Below are 23,847 nucleotides of genomic sequence, written 5' to 3' on the forward strand. Positions count from 1 at the left end.
GCAGGGCCTGAGGTGCCTGGGGCGAAGGTGATGCCCACCCTCCTGGGTGAGCGGGCACGGGGCGAACGCTGAGGGCTGCTGGGAGGGCAGTGCTGGTAGGGGAGGTGGCGGCTGTACCTGTAGAAGTGGGGCGCACAGATGGTGCCGCCACCACAAGGGAGCCCCCATCGGCGGACGAGTCCGTGTCGCTGGTTGGTGATCCGGTGGCCAACGTGAAGCTCCCCTCGCCCTCCGTCCCACTGGTGCATTCTGAGTCCGTGGTGTGGCCCTCCATGGCCATGTGGGATGCAGCTCCCTCGTGCTCCGGTGCCACTGTACCTCCGCCTGATGATGCTGATGTACAAAAGAAGAGGGAGAGCAGAAAAAGGGGGGGACAGAAGAAAGACAGTTTGAGTGGATGGATTACCGCTACCGTTGGCGGACAAGACAGACACAGCAGCCCCCTGCATTACGGCGTGCTCCTGCCCTCTGCATATGCAATTTCTGGGATATGGCCTACATTGCAATGGTGGACATCTGCACACATGGATGCCACAGGGGCAACTATACCTGTACTTGGCACTCTACTGAGGTGGGGTAGAGTGCCACATGGGCTGCATTACAGAGGGGCCTAGTCTTTGTGTTTCTGGCTGGCCTAGGTACACCCACAGGCCTCCTCCCCCACCCAGACCCCTCTACTGCGCGCAAAGTCCGCAGAATGAGGTTGTACTCACCCCCTTGTGTCTGCTGTGATGCCCTCAAGCACCCATCCAACTCCAGGTGGGCCACCGCCAGGATCCGGAACATCAGGGGGGTCATGGTGCGACGGGCACCCCTCTCATGTTGGGAGGCCATCCCCAGCTGAGCCTCCGCCGTCTTCTTGCTGCAGCGGCAAATATCCTCCCATCTTTTCCGGCAGTGGTTGCCCCGTCTCTGGTGGGCCCCCAGGGTCCGGACCTCCTTGGCGATGGCACGCCAGATGTCCCTCTTCTGGTGGGCGCAGACCTACATGACATGCACAAGGGAAGAGGAACAGTCATTACCAACTGCACCGTCGATGTGAGTGGCCCCCTCCCTACTCTGGCCATGTGGCCCATTCATTCACATGCATTAATGTTCTATGAACTCTGCCCCCTCCCTCTTCCAACCAGCCCTCTCTACCCAGGCCTAGCCCATACAACGTGCTCCCTGTGTACTAACCTGTTGGTCTGGAGGACCGTAGAGTAGCGTGTACTAGGGGAGGACCCCGTCTACCAGTTTCTCCAACTCCTGAGCAGTGAAGGCAGGGACCCTTTCCCCAGACGCAGCAGCCATCGTCGCTTCCAGACCGAGGTCACAGCAGCACTTGCAGTGTAGGTCCTCTCCTGTCGAAGGTCAGGTATCTAGTGATTGAACAGATAGAAAATGGCGGTGACGTCCGCGGCGGTGACGTCCGCGACGGTGCGCATCATCACCGCCGGCGCTCCTGTTTATTGGCTCCTGGGACCCATAGGGTCCTATGTTAACCAATGCAGCATTGCGCCGCGGTCTACAACCGCCTACCGCAACGGTGTGCAACGCCAGCGCAGTTACCCCACAATCCCATTGTCCCAGCTTAGAGGTCAGGCAGCCGCCATTTCAGGGGTCCACATGGCTTTATTTACCTCTGCGTCACACATAGCTAGGCCTACACTCAACACACATACAGGAAGGGTTTTGTGAGTGGTGTAGTCTTGTGTGTAACTGTGGGTACATACCTGGATGAAAAATGACTGATTCGTCGCTGTTGTCCTTCGTAGGCACCGTCAGCTGGGACATGTGAGAAGATGGCGGAATCCTCCGGTGTACCGCTGGTGGACCTGTTGACAATGGAAGACCGACATGTCATCGTCACCTACCGGTTTGACCGTGCCACAATCCAGGAACTATGTACCCAGTTGGAGCCAGACCTGATGTCATCAATCCGCCATCCAACTGGAATCCCCCCTGACGTGCAGGTGCTGTCAGTGCTCCATTTCCTTGCTAGTGGGTCTTTTCAGACAACAGTGGCCATGGCATCAGGGATGTCCCAGCCTATGTTTTCCAACGTTTTGTCCAGAGTGTTGTCTGCCCTGCTGAAACACGGAGATACATAATTTTCCCTGAGGTGGAAGATTTGCCTACAGTTAAAGGTGACTTCTATGCCCTTGGACATATCCCCAACTTCATAGGTGCCATTGATGGGACCCATGTAGCTCTGGTCCCCCCCACAGATGTGAACAGGTGTACAGGAACAGGAAGAGTTATCATTCTATGAATGTTCAGATGGTCTGTTTGGCAGACCAGTACATCTCCCAGGTAAATGCTATGTTCCCTGGCTCAGTGCATGACGCCTACATCCTGCGGAATAGCAGCATCCCTGATATGATGGCTCAACTCCAGAGGCACCGTATATGGCTATTGGGGGACTCTGGTTACCCCAACCTGTCATGGCTACTGACCCCAGTGAGGAATCCCAGGACCAGGGCAGAGGAACGGTACAATGAGGCCCATGGGCGGACTAGGAGGGAGATCGAACGGACCTTCGGCCTCCTGAAGGCCAGGTTCAGGTACCTCCATATGACAGGTGGTTCCCTATTCTACTCACCGAAGAAGGTGTGCGAGATCATCATCGCCTGCTCAATGCTTCATAATTTGGCTTTGCGACGCCAAGTGCCTTTTCTGCAGGAGGATGATCCAGATGATGGTGTTGTAGCAGCTGTGGAGCCTGTGGACAGTGATGAGGAGGAAGCTGAGGAAGAAGACAACGACAACAGGGAGTCAGTCATACAGCAATATTTCCAGTGAGACACAGGTGAGAACATTTTCATTTTTACCATTACATTAACTTTCACACGTCTACCTCTCTCCTGTCTGTCGATTTCAACCAGTATTTGGTAACTGAGTTGTACCTTTCCATTACGGTTTCACAGGTGTGGTTACCAATGTGTCATCTGCTTGCATCCTTCAAGGACTTATGATGTGTGACATAGGTATGTTAGCTTTACAATAGGAAACGCATTATGAAACTGTCATTGATAATACATATTTACTAAATCACAGACTGACTCCAGATTGTTTTGTGTTTCAAGGGTGTTTATTGAAGTGCTCAGAAATGGGAGAGGGTTGTAAAATGAGGATGGGTGATGGCGGAAGAATGTCCATGGCAGAGTCCAGTCTATTAGTCTCACAGGTGCACTGCCCATCTGGGCATCAGAAGTGGAGCTGGGGCAGTTTAAGTATGGACAGGGTAACAAAGTAGGACAGTGGGAGGACAATCAGGGTGGTCTCATTTCCTGGCGGGGGTCTTGCCATCTTGCTCTGTCCTGTTCCTGGATCTCAGGGACCGCTTGCGTGGTGGTTTCCCGTCTGCAGGGGGCGGGGTGCTGGTGTGGTGGTCCTGTGGCGGGCGTCCTGTCCACTAGCGCCGGCAGAGGTGGTGGGCATTTCATCGTCCTGGCTAGGGTCAGGGGCCCCTTGGAGTGCCAAGGTGTCCCTCAAGGTCTGCTGTATGTCCTTCAGCACCCCTACGATGGTGCCCAGGGCGGAGCTGATGGTCCTGAGCTCCTCCCTGAACCCCAAATACTGTTCCTCCTGCAGGCGCAGGGTCTCCTGCAACTTGTCCCGGACCGTCGCCATCGTCTCCTGGGAGTGGTGGTATGCTCCCATGATGGAGGATAGGGCCTCATGGAGAGTGGGTTCCCTTGGCCTGTCCGCCCCCTGTCGCACAGCAGCCCTTTCCAGTTCCCCTGTGTTCCTGTGCCTCCGTCCCCTAGACCGTGTGCCCACTACCACTGCCCCCAGGTCCCTGTTGTTGGTGGGGTGGTGGGTTACCCTGGGTTCTCTGTAGTGGTGGACACACCGCTGATTGACCTGTCCTGGGTACGGAGGTTTGGGCCCGCTGGGTGGGTGCTGTGCTGGTGTTACCAGAGGGTGGAAGGTCAGTGTTGGGCTGTGCGTGTGCAAGGGGAACCGACTGTCCTGAGGCCCACGATGGTCCGGGCTGGTCATCAGGATCCAGTAGGGCAGAGCTGCTATCGTCACTGTGGGCCTCTTCTGGGGGTGGAGTGGTGTTGTCTGGACCCTCTGGTGTGGTGACGGTCCTTCGGGTTCCTGCAGGGGCATAATAGCATGATTAATGCATTTGTGTGTGTCATGGTGTGCAATGGGTGGGTGTCTGTGTACCCCAGTGCAGGCATTCCTGTGTGGGGGCTTGTGTGATGATGGTTGGGGGTGTTATGGGTATGTGCAGTGGGCATGCTTTAGTGCTGGGTGTCCATGCTTAGTTGTGTCATGCAGGGCTTGGTGTTGGGATGGGTGGTTTGTGTTATTAGTACATTAGTGAGGATTTTGGGTGATAGGGGAGGGGGTGAGGGTGGGGGTGTGTGATAGCATGCAGGTAGGGTGGGGGATATGTTAGTTAAGATTTGACTTCCCAGTGTCCCATCCTCCACCGACTCCTCCGAGGCCCTCTGGATGCATGATGGTCAAGACTTGCTCCTCCCATGTTGTTAGTTGTGGGGGAGGAGGTGGGGGTCCGCCGCCAGTCCGCTGAACCACGATGTTGTGCCTGGAGACCGTTGAACGCACCTTCCCCCGTAGGTCGTTCCACCTCTTCCTGATGTCCTCCCTATTTCTTGGGTGCTGTCCCACAGCGTTGATCCTGTCCACGATTCTTTGCCATAGCTCCATCTTCCTGGCTATGGAGGTGTGCTGTACCTGTGAGCCAAATAGCTGTGGCTCTACCCAGATGATTTCCTCTACCATGACCCTGAGCTCCTCCTCGGAGAAGCGGGGGTGTCTTTGGCGTGACATGGGGTGGTGTGTGTGATGTGTGGGGCGGTGTGAGTGTTGATGTGTGTGGTGATGTGTAGTGGTGTGTGGTGTTTTGTGCGTGGATGTGGTGTGGGTGATGGTGTTGTGTGCCTCTGTATGGTGGTGTTGTCTTGGCTGTGCTGTCTCTCTGGCCTTCGTCCGTACATTTTGGTCGTAGGGGTTTGTGGGTGATGTGGGTGTGTGTTTTATATTGAGTTGGGTGTGTGGGAGCGGTGTTTGTATGTGTATCAGGTGTGTGTATTTTGAATTGTCCAATGTGGCGGTGTTTTGGAGATGCGTGTGTATTTTGAGCGCGGCGGTGTGTACCGCCAATGGAATACCGCGGTTGAAAGACCGCCACGTGGATTCGTGGGTCGTAATAGCATGGGCGTGTTTCTGTTGGCGTGGAGGTGGAGGTTTTGTTTTCGCCAGTTTAACACTGACCTTTGGTGTGGCGGAGTTGTGTGGGTGTCTGAATTTCGGTGGATTCCGAGATGTTTGTCATAATAGCTGTGGCGGACTACCGCCGCTGCGGCGGTGTATTGGCGGTCTTCTGCACGGCGGTAAGCGCCTTTTACCGCCAATGTTGTAATGACCCCCATAATGTTGTGAGCGTCTGCAATTAACATGCTTGACATTTACACAGTTAACATGTGCTCTAAATAATCCCTCAATATTTTCTATTTTTTGAAGTGGAGACACCTCTTCAGCTTCGATGTGGTTGACCATAGTTTATTTGTAGACTGGTACAGGTTGGTGTTAGGAGTTAAGTGTAAGCGATCTTCTTAGTTAATGAATATAAAAGGTCAATTTGGAACCCTTTGACATCACTTTAGAATGCAATTGTGGTAGTAGCAGCAGCTTCAGAATGAGGACTGACAACAGGACAAGTATGGTAGGTATCCCATTTATTGTACAAATCCAGAGAGCCTACCTATAAACATCTCATTGCACCAGAATCAGATCTTCAACTGCTGTCAAGGAAAATCTGGTTTGAAAACAAAAACGCGTATAAATAAGTATGCAACACCCTTTTAACAAAGCATTCTGAGACATACTCCTTACAACAACCACCTTGGCAATTGTACTATGTTGTTCATTTCATCTACCCACTAGAAGGTTGGCCTTCTACTGCCTCAATTCTTACTCCAACTGATTGAAGCCAATACTGATTATACTCTATTTGAAACTGCAATCAACCTCTAGGATATTGTACTCTCTATCTTCACTCGTGTCATCATTTGGTATGATAATTTTTATACTCAGGTTAAAAACTATTGGGTTTTTCTTGATAGTCTTCTGGCTCCAGGTATCTAGATCTTCTATGTCAATATATTGCTTTACATGCTTGAAAAAAAAAAACATCAACCTTATTCCAACTAAAAAGAGGACAGAAGTATTTGCAAGCAATGTCAGTTTGCTGTTGGCTGTTGTAATAGTCTATATTGGGGGATGGCTATGAGCCCAACAGAGATATTACAAAGGATCAGAAAGAATGATTTGATTGATTAGTGAATTGAGGAAGTTGCGTCATTGTGATACAGCTAGATGTGGATTAGTGTGGCCCTTGGCCGATACAAGACTACCAGTAAAATGCCAGTATTGTGCACGAATATCAGACAACTCGGATCCTGAATATCGCTAGGACAAAATAATTTCTTACCTTTCTGGGAGACATCTTTTTAAACTAATTGAAATCTGTTGGTTTCGGCATCATGCGAACACGGAACTGTGAAGGCTGGGGCTGTGGCTGGGTCTACATATCAGCACCATTAAATGTTGTTCCCTATTTTCTGTACTTCAAAAACAAAAGCTTGAAACGGACAATGTGTGAATTACAAGCATCCATCTCTGTGCAGAACGGCAACCCAATAGCTGCATAACGTGCTTCATGTTTGTTATACATAGCATTGCATCTTTCTCTCAATAATAAAGTTAACTCTCACAAAAGAGTCGAGTGGCAACCAGAATATCTTTAAAATGTAATTTTATGATCATAATGTTATATATTTCAGATTTACACTTTACTGCTAAATATGTAAAATATGTTCATATATGTGTTACAGCTCGAAGCCATATGTACAAAGATAGACAGTTGCTGCTGTCATCCCCTGCTGGTGCAAACAAACCTTCAAGAGCCACACACACTCCATTACACCATAGTTCAAAGATGTATGTGATGTTTTTCATAGGTTCTGTAATCGAAGGGTACCCTTCTAGTGCAAAATAATATGCCTAGACAACCTTTAAAACTTCTCCCACTTTTAATGTGTGCTGTACTGTGAAGGACACAGGAAACGTTGGAAGAATCGCTGGGAAATTAAAAGATTTCTCAAACTAATATCTGCCCTGATGAGGAGTTCATTTTGGGTGAAAATATTTTCACATCATGGTTAATAAATAGGGCCATTTATCAAAAACTATGAGTGGTAGCATGAGAAAATCCTATATACCATCTATGGCATGCATCCATTATGCAAATTTGCACAGCATGCGCTACTTTGCTTCACTTTCAGGGAACTTTCCTGCACAAAAATGGTTTGCGTCAAGTTTTGCACACCCGTGCAAACCCTTGACAATTTTGCCCCATTGTGTCTGTTTGCCAATATACAGTTAAAACCCTTTGTCCGGGGCAGAACTGGTCTGGCATCATAGCCTGTCAGCCTGGACATCTCCTCAGTCTGGATGAAAGGTGCCTGACCCACCAGTATTAATAAGTGTTATACCAAAGGTAAATTGAGGTGAGAATGATCTGACATTTAAAATGTGAAAGGCCTGAGCATTACAGGGCTGAACAATTAAACTGCTAGAAACTCAGTAAAAAAGAACAATGATTAAACAAAGTGACAAAGATTCTTATGAACAGGAAAAACCCTTTTAGGAGTTGTACACATACAGTAACTTAATGTTTTCAGATAAAACAAAACATTCGTTAGATGTTTTAAAAATGTAATGTATTAATTATCTTTAAAGCTGTCTGCAGGTGAGGCCTAAAAAGGGCTCAGTAAAATATTTGTGGAACACTTTAAACAGTAATACAGTGAACGCACCCCACAAAAAGAGCCCGTAACAGAATTAGAAAAATAAAGCAATTATCATAAAACAAGACCAGAACGACAAGAATCCAATTAGTAGAACCAGAGATTTTAAATTTTAAAGATTGTAGAGAAAATAGCGCCAAACGGCATAAAGCGCTAACCGTAGATATCTGTTTGCAATGGACCTGGACAATGTCACAAGTTCAGGCCAACTGCAATTGAGCACAGATTGGCTACAAGGACCCAGGTAGGCCTGCTGTACAGAGTACCCTAAATCCTGGTTTGCAGAGCATTGTTAACATCCATGTCAAACATGTGTTGTGCAGCTAAAGCGATGCCTCGGTTCCAGGATGGGATGAGGCTGCAGTGTGAGGTCCTGCTGTGTCATGAGCTTTGCAGTCAGGGCTATGCATGGGCTGTGAGGAGCTGTAAAGCTGCAATAGAGTCTGGAGTCGTTGTCAAAGCTAGCATTGATGATGCAAGGACCAGAGGATGCATGACGCCATGGCGGTTTGAATGCAGCAATGGGTTGCAGTGCAATGTGGGACTTTGTGGCAGTTTCAATCCACACAGCAGTGACAATGAGTTGTTTTTGCTCAGGAATGCACCACACAGCAGATTAATGTGTCAGTTCTGCTGGATCCACAGAGGTTGGCAGAGAACCTTACACCCACTTTCAAGGGTCCAGGATTGGGGTGGCAGCACTTGGCAGGGTAGACTCACAAATGGCAAAGTCCAGGTGCAACAGCAAGGTTGTTGCAGCCCTCTGACCCTGAGGCTGAAGTCAGGAGCCCTGGCAACTAGCCCTGGGGTCTCTCGGGGTGCTGGGTTAATAAGATGCAGGTCCAGTCCTTCCCACCTAGGAAAAAGACCAGTAGGAAGGACGTCAGCACAGCAAGGCAGCAGTATTGCGAAGCAAAAGTCCATCCCACATGGCAGTCATCTGGCAGAGTGACAGTTCTTCTGCAGGCCATCATTCTTTCTTCAGAGTAGCTACTGGTCCAGAAGTTTACTGAAACAGTGGTGTCTGAAGTCCAGTATTTATATCCAGTTTTGCCTTTAAAGTGAGGGAGTCACTTCTTTAGGTTTTACCTTTGAAGTCCCCAGGCATCCAGGCTCTCCTGTCCTTGCTCAAGACTAACTACAGAGGGTATGTAGCACTTTATCTGGAGGGAGGACCCAGCCTATTCAAGGGTAAGTGGGGCTGTGCCCAGCTCCCTCTCCCCCATTCAGGCACACCTAAGCTCCCTGTTGTGTGCCGCTGTCTAGGAAGAATACACAAAGGTTAGAGCTCAGGTACACCCAGGTGGTCATTCTGAGTTTGGCGGTAACCTGACTGCCACACTGGCAGCGGTGTAGATCGCCATATAACGAGTAACCGACTCAACACAAAGAACTCAACCCCAGCACTGCCACCGCCGATGAGCAGCATCCAACAGCGGAAGCCAACCTTATACTGGCAGAAGCAAATGTCCCGCCTGTAGGAGGCTGGCCTGGCTTATGGTGGGTACCTGATGGTACTTACACCTTGTACCAGGTCCAGTTATCTCTTATTAGTAGATTAGTAGTGTTCTAGCAGCTTAGCCTGATATAGGTAGCTATAGCAGAGTAGCTTAGGCTGAACTAGAAGACGTACAAAGCTCCTACTATACCACTTATATCATATAGCACTATATCATAAGAAACACAATACTCAGAGTTACTAAAAATAAAGGTACTTTATTTTAGTGACAATGTGTCAGAAATATCTCAGAGGGTATACTCCCTTATGAGGTAAGTAAAATACACAAAATATACACACAAACCAAAATCAGGTAATTAAACAGTTATAAAAGTAGAGCAAACACTGTAGAATACAATAGGATGCAATAGGCCTAGGGGGAGCAAAAAACATATACTCTAAAAGTGGAATGCGAACTACGAAAGGACCCCAGGCTCTAGTGTGTAGAGGGTCACTGGAAGTGTAAGAAAACACTAAGGGGCATATTTATACTCCGTTTGCGCCGATTGTGCGTCAAAAAATTTGACGCACAATCAGCGCAAACCTTGCCCCATATTTAAACTCTGACATCCGAGCCCGCGGACGACAAAAATCTGCCGTGTGCGTCATTTTTTGAATGCGGCAACCCGCCCTGCGTTAATGATATGCAGGGTAGGCGTTCCCGTCCAAAAAACGACGCAAACGGCCATGCGTCGTATTTATGCTTCCGGGCAAAAATGACTCTCGGCCGGGAGGCGGAGCAAAAAAATTACGCACAGCCCGATTTGCGTCAAAATTTAACGCCTGGGTCAGGGCAGGCATTAAAATGGGGCAAACACACCTGTATTTAATCAGAACACACAGAACACACAGAACAAACAGCAGAGCAGCAGAGCAGCAGAGCAGCAACAGGGAGACACGGAGGTGATTTTTATCCAGCGTGCACGTAGACGCAGAGCCCTGCAGCAACAACAGCAGCTACAACAACACCAGCAGGGACCCCAAAGGCAGCGCAGAAGGCAGGAGAGGATATTCCACCCAAGAACAACCCTGCATGGCCTCAGTGAACACAACATCATACAGAGGTACCGTTTGAACTGGCAGGCCATTCAGCAGCTGCTGCGCAACATTGAACCGCAGTTGGCCCCCACTTTAGTGACACCCCGCACCATCCCAACAGAAACAAAGCTGCTTGCCGTACTTCACCTGCTGGCAAGTGGCTCGTTTCAAACAACTGGTGCCCTGGTTGGCGGAATTTCACAACCATCATTCTCCGCATTTCTGCCAAAAGTACTGGATGCCATCATTCGCCTGACACCCCTCCACATCTGCTTCCCTAACACACTGCAGAAGCAGCAGGAAACAAAACAGGGGTTCTACGCCATCAGTGGCTTCCCACACATCCTTGGTGCAATCGACTGTACACACGTACGCCTTGTGCCACCTGCTGCAACAGAACACCTCTACCGCAACAGGAAGCACACACATTCCATCAACGTGCAGGCCATAGTCGATCACCAGGGATTGATCAGCAACATCATGGCTAAATATCCTGGGAGTGTACATGACTCATTCATCTTCCGTCACTGCACCATCAACCAACACTTCCAGGATGGACGGTATGGCAATGGACTACTTGTTGGTAAGTACAAAAACCGACTTATATACACACTGCACAGCAACCCTCTAGGACACACAACACATACACCACAACAGCAACATATAGACAGGAACATACTGAGGTTCTGACATCACTTGCCATATTTCGTAAGTCACCATTGAACCTCTCACACATTGGAATTTACTGTACAGCCTAATGTGAAGACATTAATGAGTGTGGTTGCCTAAATGACACCTTGCAAATTGTAGGTGTCACAATGACCTTTACATTAATACATTGCATAAGTTTAAAGGTATGGGATGTACAGGGTACTTTGATATGAACGTGTTAACAACACTTCCAAATTTAAATGTGCATGGAACTATCATCTCTCCCTTAGTGAAGACACACGGACACCTGTATCACAAGTCACAATGCTAGGGATGGCACACTGTACTGCAAATCCCAAAACATATTGATGACAAACGGTTAGCAGACAAACACTTGCTCAGCCAAGGAAACAACACAATGCAGATGGCATAGCCTACAAGTATAGGATGTCACATCAGTACACAAAAGAGTCACAGACAACACAAGACAACTACTGCCATTAAAGGTCTTTTCAATAGTGCCAGCTACATCTACATGATCCCATTCTGTGTTTTTCTTTCAGCTGATCAGGGGTATGGCGTCCAGCCATGGCTAATGACACCATTTGGGAACCCGAGTACTGCTGCAGAGCGGGCATACAACAACGCCCATAAGAGGACACGCAGCATTGTTGAGCGCACCTTTGGGATCCTAAAGTCAAGGTTCCGCTGCCTTGACATCACTGGCGGTAGCCTATTATATTCCCCCGAGATGGTCTGTAGGATCATACTCACATGTGCAATATTGCACAACATTTGTGTAAAAAGGAACATTCCCCTTCTCGAACCAGACCCATACATACCTGAAGACGACGAAGAGGAGGATGCTGCCCTGCAACAGGAGGGGGAACAACCAAACACGGCTGCTGGAGTGCATAGGCGCCTACAGATTGTAAATAATTTCTTTTCATAATTATCACCATCACCACTTAATGCACTATTGTAAATAAACACTGATAACAAACACCACATCATGGTTTGGCCTATTCATTTCTGCCTACCTTTAGCTTGGAATATCTGAAGAAGAATGTCGTCTCATTGAGCAATAATTATATAACAATCATGACACAAAAATATGCACCACAAATGTAATGGCCACCATACAATGGTCAAATACACACACAATGTAAATGACAGACATCCTGTACAGCTCACCTTTGAAGGGCAATAGCTGAGGACCACACATATGACTCACATACATGTAGTAAACATGGATCATCGCAGCAGATGGCACACAACTAAAACACCATCACTCAACTAGGGGAAAACAGGCCTCATACATCAGGCAGTTCACATGCTAATGCTTCAGGAACAGGAATGCAGGACTAGACTCCTGCCAACAGTAATTCCAACTACTTACTATCATTGCAATGACTATCTGTCACTAGAGTTACACATAAGCAGAACATACACAGCACAAGTGCTACACCTATGACAAGCATCCAGCACATCACATCCCATCTACATGCCAGCCCTTTTCTAAAAACATTACACACACTTGCAGCTGCTCACACCCCACCTGTCTGAAGAGGTCCCTGGAATGCTGATTTGTGTACACTGAGATTCCCTCATCTACACACACACACACTCACTAGAGTCATCCAGTGTGCCAACCCCTTTACTATGCCTACCATTGTCATACTACCATCTCACTGCATGGAACTCAGATCATATAATACACTGGCTTTGAGTTTATAAGGCCTGGTATCACCTGTAGATTGATTCTTCTGTGAAAGGTACTGTAGGCTATTTATCAGCAAATCCCATCTGACAGGACTAGTGAGACACTGATGGAGGCCATACCAGTGATCCCATCCATGCACACCACCCAAATGTACATGCCCCGTCCCTGCTGATGCCTCCTACTGCATACATGTTTGAATTTGAGCTATTACATCATTAAGCTTTGACACTAATGTTGCCGTAGAAAACTTTATCAGGGTTCATGTGTCACCTTCAAAACAACACAGGACATACACAGTGTGACATCTCAACTGTCTACTGCTCCCTCTGACCAGTCCTAGTCAGAACACGTGATCATGTAATTACTGAAAGAACTTGCTCCTGATTGACCCAGCATACTGTCAGCCTGACTGCCACCTGTCCGTGGGTCACTCTACAGATACCTGGGGTCCACCTATGGACCACACGTGCTATCCAAAACCTCTTGTACCTCAGACACTAATTTGTCATTAGCCTCATCAATGTATACTCAAATACATAGTATTTCATCATCTGACTGTTATTTGCATCCGATTTGTGACAGTGCCCTTGAATAGCCAAATCTTGGCCCTTCCGTTGTCTGGCCCTCATTAATGCCTAAACTACAAAGTGTGACAGTGGACCAGGACCAAAGTGTATGATGGTGTAAATGGCCTCCATCAAAACCAGCAACCTCAGATAATGTCCATGAAAAGGTAACACATATGAGGACCCTGACTGTTCAAACGCTGAGTAACATTTTTCAAATGATAAAGATGAGTCGTGTGTTGAATACCAGCCATTTACTTCTGCACAGAGGCTATGATGTTTCCTGATACATTACCATCCACAGAGGCCAACTGGAGTAGAAATGTTGCAATGACACATGCCGGATCCAGACACCTGAGACATTCTCTCACTCAGCACACCAAGGTTGCCCAGTTGAAAGTCTCATTACACGTCTTCAGTGACAGGGTGGGACCATCCATGTGTAGGTGACCATGTCCTCAATGGCTTCTCTCAAATTTTGCTACAAACAATACCCAATTGAAACAAGATTAGCTGCCACTAACTCATGAGGAGACCTGGAAGTTACAGTGACAACATACACCCTGACAGTTGATACAGGATCAATATCGGACCACACACATAAACATGTACCATCCAATCAACAAAATATTTGCAAGCAGCCGATCACAGTAGTGTCCCAGTTGTAACCTAGCAGGAAGAGTGAAACATGCCACTAAACCAGGAAATGAATAAAGAGCCACATACATCAACAGCCTAATTGCCATTAGGACATGAGGAACGTTGAGATTTAGCAAATAATATCAATGCAAAATGGTATGTCAGATTTCTCCAAAGAATCAATAGGGCAAACGTCAAATGGGCAAATGGGATTACAGAATGGCAAACAGTGAATCATACCCTATTTGCTTCCATGAGCCTGCTGCTGCAGGTTTAGCATTACTGAATTTGGGAAACCCTTGGATAAATTTGCAAGTCTGGAAGAGCAAACCCTAGGGTGCTGGGGGCCTAAGTCCACCTCTACTGCCCCCAAATAAACATTATATATGCACATGTGAAGCACACACATGCATAAGGCGCATGTGTGGCCTACATGTCAAAAGGAAAACACATTTAAGATACATTAACTCGTAATTAGGACATGGTTACCCCCTTAAAAAGTGTAGGCGACAATTGCACTACCTATTTGGCCTTTATATAAGTTTGATTACTGTGATAAATGTGGACACATTTTTGCTAAGGTATACATCCTGGTATACCATTCATATTTTGAAATTAGCCATCAGCAATTACCCACATATGTGTACAATTATGAGTAATATCCATTCAGACCAATCATTACTATTGCACTGTGAATACCTTCTATACATCCTATAAGGGACATTTGCCATAGCTAACCCCAAATGTGTATCACTTATCACCGTTTGGTCATGACAAAATTATTTTCACAATTTGACAAATGAAAGACATATTTGTCATAATGCGTCATATTTCCACGCATACAGCTTGTGCGTCATAATTTTTTTCGCACAGGAGTGCAGATAATGCTGAGTCAAAAAAAATCCAAAAAATAGATATAATACTATCCAGCATTACTTGGCCACCATTTTTTTACATAATGCGTCATATTTCCACGCATACAGCTTGTGCATCATAATTTTTGACGCACAGGAGTGCAGATAATGCTGAGTCAAAATTATTTTTCATATTTAGATATCATAATTGCCAGCGGCTTAATTTTCAACTCTAGAACTGTAAAATAAGCCTCAAACAAATATAATGGACCAATGATGAAAACATTTTTGACTCTGCATTATGTGCACTCCTATGCGTCAAAAAATATGACGCATAAGCTGTATGCGTGAAAAAATGACGCATAGCGGGAAAAAAACGGCGGCCATTTTATGCAGGATGTGATGTAATAGGATATCCTGTTTACAGAATCTGTACAGTGGGTGTACTTTCACTTTCACTTTGCAGTCTCAGATTATTCTAGACTGTGTGGCTGTGTGGAAAGTGTTGTCCTGTGTATTAGTGCTTTTGTGTCCAGTGTATCTTCTCAATTGTGCTTTTGTCATCATTGTCTTGTTGTTGAATACTGCCTGAGTCTGTGTTGTATTATTTGGTCAAGTCCAGTGTTTAATTTATTGTCTGTGGGAGTCTGTTGTGGGTAGTGTAATATAGGGGTTAGTTGGGCTCTTCTACTTAAGTTTTCTTTGTTTTTCACCACTCTACCTTTCCCCATTTCCCCCTTTTCATTTTTCTCGAACTTTTTCCCCTTTGTCAGTGCTGACATGTCTGGTAGGCCACGGCTTGCCAGGATGGGTGAGGAGGAATTGGGGGGATTTATATGGCTTGTTTGCCATTTCCTCCCACTCATGCTGGAGGCTGGGGGTAGGGTGATACAGGGGTATCACACGGAGGCCCGTAAAGTCTGGTGGGGGAAGGTGCGCCATCACTTGGTCCGTGTATATGGTAGCCTGAGGAATGAACATCAACTTAAGCACCGCTGGGCTGATCTGATATCCAGGGAGCAAGATCTGCTGGACCACCTGGGAATCAGGATTGGTGGCCATGTTGGTGAGTACACATCAATTACATGTGCACAATTTTAAGCTGTGTGGCGACATGTGATGATTGTTACCCAATCTGCCAGATAAGTAGCTGACTGTGTGTAATGCTAGGGAAACCTACTGGAAATGTAGTGCTGCCTTTGTGTCAGACAAGCAACACGTTAATGACTCAATTAGGACTCTACAGGTCACAATAGCCAGTGAAAAATTGATGTTGAAACATCATACCTACATATGTAGACGCCATAGCTAGACTGACATTTGTAAACCCAACATGATGCTATAAATGAGTGCTGCCTTCACGTCAATTGAAGTTATCAATGTTGTCCACACATATGTCACATGTGTGTCTGGTTGGTGTGTGAAGAAAATGACCACATAGGCTGTTTGAGTTTGAGAGGTCTGCAGTCCTCAAGTGACCAGCTTTTGGATGTCTCTCTTGGATGCACATGATGAGATGAATGCACCCCTATATTGTTGGGGCATACTAATGGAGTTGCATCTTTGACACCACATGAATGTCCAGGCCACTGCATGTGTGTAGTAGGGTGTGTAACTGTAGCAGGACACTCATCCAATGTAAATGTTGCTCAAGAATAATTCCATGCAGTATGAGCATGTGTGAAAGTGTTTCATTACTCATGTCATATTCTCACATTGTCTTTGTAATTGCAATTGTTTGTCAGTGCACGGATTCTGAGTATATTCTTCCTTCCATGCTTTACAGGTGGACCTGCACCGTACACTGTGGGAGAGATGGCTCATTTTGCGGACCCCAACACCTACAGTGAGTGTTGCATGTGTCCTATTTTTAATGTTTGCTAGTGATGCATGATGGACTACTGTGTGTTCAACAGAATTCAAGGTTTGATGCGCTGCCCATTCATTAGTATTGTTCCATTAGTGGGATTTCAATTATCACTTCATTTTGAGTAGACCTATGCTTATCCATTTCTCAGATTTTGGGTCTGTAGGCCATTTGAGTAGGGCCCGCTATGGGGAATGGGGTGAGTCATGTGGAATACACTGGTTAATATAAGAGTTGCTCTGGGACTTGTCTCGGACTGAGTCTGCATTTCAGACTGACATTCTCCCAGATAGCTTCTGCAAAAGGCTTGTATGAAATATGCTGCTTCCCTAGTTAACGATGGACTGAGTACACTGTAGGTTGGATCTTCCGGGGGCATGTACTTCCACAAGTTGAACTAGAAGTGTGTAGGACTAGAGTGCAATGGCCTAGGTGTACATTCTACTCATGATCATGGGTGTTCTTGGTCCTCTGTGTCTGTAGTAAAATATGCCTCACTGGTAGTATGTGATGTTGGCCTAAGTCAGTACATTTTGACATGTGTGGACCTTGGATAGGACAAGGTTTAGCTGACTCCAATTTGTTGCTAGGCCTTCACTGGTGTTGTGTGTGTGGAGGCAAAAACTTGTTGAGCTTTCTAGACACTCCTGGGTGTGCATTGATTATGGGATTGTTGGTTGTTCTTCCCACCCCCCCCTTCAAAGACTGCCATGTGTTTGGGAATAGGGTACCTAGGACTGTAGCAACCAGTATGTTACACATACTTGTGACCATTTGCAACTTTGTTTTGAACCTAGTGTACACACTCGGTTATGGCACATGAGTTCTATACTAGCAAAAACATTTACAAATGGCAGATATTGAGGGTTGTGATTGTTATCACATAGACTGACAAATGTAGTCAAGGCAATAGGCGGAGGAGGTGCAGCCATAATGTCAGCTGCATTACCAATTATTTTGATGAGAAGTTTAGGCTGATGTCACCCATCATGTAGAGACATGTATATGCTAGGTGTGAGATGCCCTTTTGTATGCAGGCTTCCCATGTACTTCCTCTGAGACTTTCAATGATCTATGTGGTGAAATTAGCTGTTACAACTACAGTAAAATTAATTTCCAATTGACCCATTGTGCTATTCCACCCAATGCATTTCCTATGGTAAATAGTTGCCCTTTCTCTTCACAGCTGCAAACATGAGTGCCGCACAGAGGCATGATTTTGAAAGGCGGGCAATGAGATACCGGCACATCCTGCAGGTGCAGTCGGGGTTCCGACGGATGGCCCGAAAATACCAGGCGGATCGGGCCTCCGGAGCATGGTGGGCCTCACCACAGGGTGGCCCAACGTTGCCCACTACAGCCACCACCACCACATCCACCAGTTCTCCCCAAGTGGCCCCAGCAACGGCGGGGACAGTTGTCCCTGCCTCTGCAGCACGACCTGGACCCAGCAATTTCAGAGCTGCAGGACAGTCCAGTGGGCTACAAACAACTCCCACACCGAGCACCTCTGCCAGCACACAGACATCAGCAGCGCCTCCTATTGACCCTGCGGCATTCCAGGCGTTAGACAGGAAAATGGACAAGTTCATTCGGAAGGTGGACAAGCTGAGCCAGGATGTGGCGTACATTAAGAAGCGGGTCAGGTCCATCAGGCGGACCCTATGGAGGGCCAACCTCTAGGACTTATTTGGTTCATTTAAATTTATCCCTCCCCTCTCTCCTCTTTCCTTTTTATCATGATAGGTGAGTTTTGGGGATTAGTGTTAGGTTAGTATAGGTTGTTAGCTTAGTTAGTGTTAGAGAGGAGGGTGGGGGTCCTTATTCTTTCTATTTTTCATTTTTGAGTGTGTGGGAGGGTGGGTGGGGGTCAATGTTGGGATTCATGTATGTTTAGAAAAAATAAATAAAATAAAAAAAATATATATATAAAAAAAATACAAAAAAATATATGATTGTTTAGGATAGTATAGTATGTGTGTAGGTTAGTATGTTTGTCCTGCATGTGTCCTGTCTCATAATGGTGGGTGGGGGGTTGATGTTTAGATCGATTCGTTATATGTGTAGGGTAAGTTTAGATTAGGTTAGGGACAGTTGTGGGTTAGGAGTAGTCAGGTTAGATTAGTGTAGGTATGACTTTTCCCTTAGTTTCCTCTGGTGTGAATACATATGAATAAATATATAGTTAACCCTTTGCATTATGTGTTAACTGCTACTTGATCATGGCCTTGACATCAGTGTAGGTGATTGTTTTCCTATGACATTTGTGTCTTATGCTACACACCGAAGAAAATAGAGGTTTAAAATGGCAGCTACCCCTGTGCTAACTTGGTAAGTATCCACCATTTGATAGAACCACCATTTGTAGTTTACATGGATCACCAAGGATTTGTGTTGATGAGTATGTAATCTACATCACAAAGTGTGCTTCCAGACTTGGTATTGTGGGTAATTTATTAGGTCGGACTGCAGTGTGATGTTCAGGGACATCTTTGTAGATGAGGTATTGTTAACACTCTTGTCTTGTTGTCTTCATTGCTGACATAGATCATGTGTGCAAAAATTCAGTATGACTTCCCTTCATGGAAGTATACTCAGAAAGGGTGATTGATGCTGTGTTTAGTTGTGTTTGCCTAGATTATACTGCATAATTTCATGTTTTAGTATTGCATGGTGCCTACATTTATCAGCCACCATTAGTTGACTTTGATTGCTATAGATGGAGCATTATTTTGTCCAACACAGAATGATTGTGTGTGGTTTGTCCCTTCATCAGTTATTCTCCTCAGGATGGTCAGGCTATGATGCAATCCTGGCCACTGCACAGATGTATCAGACTACATGATGTCAGGATAGTTGTATTGACAAGCTACATGGTTGTCACACAGGCACTTTAGAGTTATCTACTGCACAGTTGATGTTTCAAATAACACAGAGACATATTAGGTGTGCAAGTGCTATTTATTGATAGGTTCTGTAGTGCAAATTGTACATTGTCCATGTTAGCTGAGTCCGTTCTGGTGCATTCTTACACGGTGATCCTACAGAAGGGGTGTGGATGATGCTCCTGACATGCTGGGGTGATGTTACAGACAGTGCAGAGGGACAGGATTTGCCGATTAGTAGGAGAGAGACATTCACTGGCAATGCTGACAAGTCATACAGTGGTTAGCAGAACAGTCATTGAGTATAGTTGTAGTGAGACTGGCAATTGACAAAACGTAGGACCTTGGTCAAAGTAGGCCATGGTGCAGGGACTAGTGCTTCCGGGTACTCTTCCGTGTGAATGTGATCTGTTCCATGTCTTCTTCTTCTGATGTGTGTGTTGCCTGCTTTGTCCTTGTTGTTGTTGGTTGTGAAGGGGCAACACACACCTCAGTGTTAGAAGACGTGGAGTCAGACATCCCGGTGGCTGTTCCCTGTGAAGGTCTTAAGGGCAGTACTGCAGCAAGGAGGGTCTGCTGGTTTTTGAGAATAGCAGCTACATCACGATGGTAGGCAGCCAGGTTGGCCCTGAGGGGGTCATGATTGCATTGGTGCATGCAGTGGAAAGTTTGGGGTGCGAGGTGTTGTGGCAACTCCCTTACTGCAGTGGTGAATTCCTTTATAGTTTCTTGTAGTCCATGCAGTATGGATGTTAGGGCTTGCATAGCTGCTGCCTGATCTGCAGATGACATCATGCACGAGCGCACCCCCTCAAGGCTGGCTGCCATATTTTGCATCCCCACCCTCACCTCCTTGGCCAGCTCCTGCTGTACTCCAACTACAGTTCTTTCAAAGCTGGTGCCAGTGTCGTGAGAGTCCTCAGCTGTGTAGGAGCTGGCAGGTCTTGCAATTGGGGTGGTGGGTGGTTCTTCTGTGATGGCTGCTTGTTCTGTGCTCCTCCTTGTGACTGAAGGTGGGGTCTGGAGGGTTTCAAGGACCTTTTGGATGGTCTCCTGGGGAATGTTTATGGGCTCGTCATCCATGTCATCAGGGAAATCAGGGACAGGCATATCGGCAGGAGATCCATGTTCCTCTGCAATGAAACAGGGTACAATTAGTGTGTCTGTGTTGTGACAATTTTGACGTAACATACCAGCCTTTTGATGAATTCACTTTGTGATCTTGTTTGGTATTGGTATCTGCTGTCCTTCATATGGGCATTGTTATAGGCCTATGGCCCACCTTTGTGTCACATGTATGATATAGAGTTATCAGACTTGTCTGCCTAATCGCCTCTAGGTGTTGCTTTGTACCAAATAGGGAATAGCCATCTTTTTGTCCTACTTGACCCTCCGTGTATATCTATTCTTATGGGGAGCCCTTTCACTGGCTGTGGGTGTTGTGATTGCCCTGGCAGCACACTTGCCTCTCAGGACCTGCCCCAATCCCTGATTGTTCACATTGACTTAATTGTAATTGACATGTGGCATATCCTATGCATGGCAATGTTATGATGTGATATGGATGTAGACATTGTTAATGTGTCCAGTTGATGTTGGGTAATGTGTGTTTAATTGGATTGCCCTGTTTATCGTATCAATGTCCTATTTGGTCCTCTGACTGTGCAGGTGTATTTCAGTGACCAGTTGCATGTGTCCCCTCCTCAATGCTGTTGTCTGAGCAGTATGACATTTGTGATGTTGCCTTGTTAGCCAGGCACGTGAAGGACCCTGACATATGCTGCATGTGTGTGTCCTTAGTGCTGTGTGGCTCCTATTGTTGTTTACTTTGGCTGATGTATGTGACAACTATGGGCATTGACATTTGAGTGTACTGGGGCCTTTGTCTTGTTTCAGGAGATTGTTGCAGATGTCATCCTCCCCCCTAATTTAGGTATGTATGTTCCATTGGGAGGTTACTGCCATTGGCTACTTGTGCTGCACAGAGATCAGAGGTGTTAGTGTCAACTGTTGTTGCAGTTACATTGCAGTTGTTGTTTTGGCTAGAGGATTGCTGATAGGGCCCTAGTTAATGTAGGAGATATTTTGGCTGACGAGTGCCAGGATGTAAGTTTGACGTAGTGGCCTTCCCACCTGTTGAGGCTTTCCCTTAGCTTCATTGTTGGCATGACAGGATGCCCCCATGGGACTGTTGTTGGTGTTGTGTAATGTCGTGCCCCAGCTTCTGTCTGTTCAGGGCATGCACCCCTGCCGTGCCCCTTTACCCATGCCACTCCATGTATATGCTGACTTACATGCAATGTGTTGTGGTATTTCCCCCCCTGCTTACAGTCAACATTATTGCATTATAATTCCCCATGCGTCTTACCCTGCATGTGCGTTGTCTCGTGGTAGTCTGCGCTGTCCTGTCCTTGAATCCCTGTGACGATCTCCTCAGGGATGACGGCTGCGACCATCTCCTCCATGTGGTCCAGGGCCTCCTGGTGTGCTGGACTCCCCCTTCCAGTCTGCAGTGCTGCCTTCCTGTTCCTGGCCATTTTTTCCTTTGTCCTACGTTTGCTGTCATGCCAGCGTTTCTTACACTCGGTGACTGTTCTGCGTACTTCAGCCACATTGTTGATCTTGTCAACAATTTGTTGCCATATGGCCTCTCTCCTACTGATTGGCAACTTAGAGGTGATAAACAGTTGGTGCTGGTGTTCCGTCACCTCTTTAACCAGGATTTCCTGCTCCTCTGCACTGAAGCAACACTTTCTTTTTTTTCTATATATGTCCTGGTTCCTGTATGGATCATCCTGGCTGGTTCCTGGTCTGCTGTCATCTTCCTGGGGTCTGTAGTGGCATCTGGGATCCATTTTGGCTCTCCTCTGCTGAAAGGGCAGTGTTCGCTGGTATTTTTGACGCTATTGCGTCAAAAAAACCGTCGCTTTCTGGGTTGCGCTGTCGTAAATCGACCCACAGTCATTTACGTCCCGTTAACGTCGATTTCCTTTACGACTTGACGCCGCGATGTGCGTAAAAAAAAATGACTCCCACCTGTTGGTAGTGCCGCCGTGCGTCAAAGTATAAATTTGACGCCTGAACGGCGCATCGAAATGGCGTTAGCCGGCGGTAAAATTTTTGACGCAAAACTGCGCCGGCACAGCTTTGCGTCAAAAAGTATAAATATGGCCCTAAGGGTTTTCCAAGATACCCCACCCCAAGACCCTTGAATGTAGGAGTAAAGTTACCCTACTATCCCAGAAACACACTAAAGTCGTGGTAGGAGATTCTGCAAAGACAACAACTGACTGCAAAGCACTGAAAACGGATTCCTGGACCGGAGGACCTGCAAAGGAAGGGGACCAAGTCCAAGTGTCACGCAAGTGTCCAAGGGGGTCAGGAGCCAACTAAACCCCGGATGAAGGTGCAAAAGGGCTGCCTCTGGGTGGAAGAAGCTGAAGATTCTGCAACAACAGAAGATGCCAGGAACTTCTCCTCTACACAGAAGATGTCTCACAGCGTATTGGAGGATGCAGAGTTGTTCCCACGCAGAAAGACCGCAAACAAGCCTTGCTAGCTGCAAGAGTCGCAGTAGACAAAAATGGCCACTGCCCGGGCCCAGGAAGGACCAGGAGGTCGTCCCTTGGAAGAAGAGACGGAGGGGATGCTCAGCAGCGCAGTGAGTGGACGCAGAAGCAGGCAGCATCCGCAGAAGCACTTGAAGAGGCATTCAAGAAATCTGAGCACAGCAGTCATCTCAACACTACAAAAGAGGGTCACATGAAGTCAGTGGTCAACCCAGTGAGTTGAGCAATGCAGCACAGAGTGCTGGGGACCAGGGCTATACTGTGCATGAAGGATTCCTTGCAAAAGTGCACAGAAGCCCTAGCAGCTGCAGATCATGCAGCACACAGGATTACTGTCTGGCGTGGGGATTCAAGGACTTACCTCAACCAAATTTGGACAGAAGGACCTCTGGACTGTCAGGGTCACTTGGATCCAGCTTCTGTATTCCAGGGACCACGCTTGTCAAGATGAGAGGGGACCCAGAGGACCAGTGATGCAGAAGTTTGTTGCCTGCGTTAGCAGGGGGAATATTCCATCGACCCACTGGAGATTTCTTCTTGGCTTCTAGTGCAGGGTGAAGGCAGACAGCCCTCAGAGCATGCACCACCAGGAAACAGTTGAGAAAGCCGGCAGGATTAGGCGCTATAATGTTGCTGGTAGTCGTCTTGCTACTTTGTTGCAGTTTTGCAGGGGTCCTGGAGCAGACAGCGGTCAATCCTTGGCAGAAGTCGAAGAGGGAGATGCA

Source organism: Pleurodeles waltl, chromosome 1_2 (genome assembly GCF_031143425.1).
Source record: "Pleurodeles waltl isolate 20211129_DDA chromosome 1_2, aPleWal1.hap1.20221129, whole genome shotgun sequence".
NCBI lineage: Eukaryota > Metazoa > Chordata > Amphibia > Caudata > Salamandridae > Pleurodeles > Pleurodeles waltl.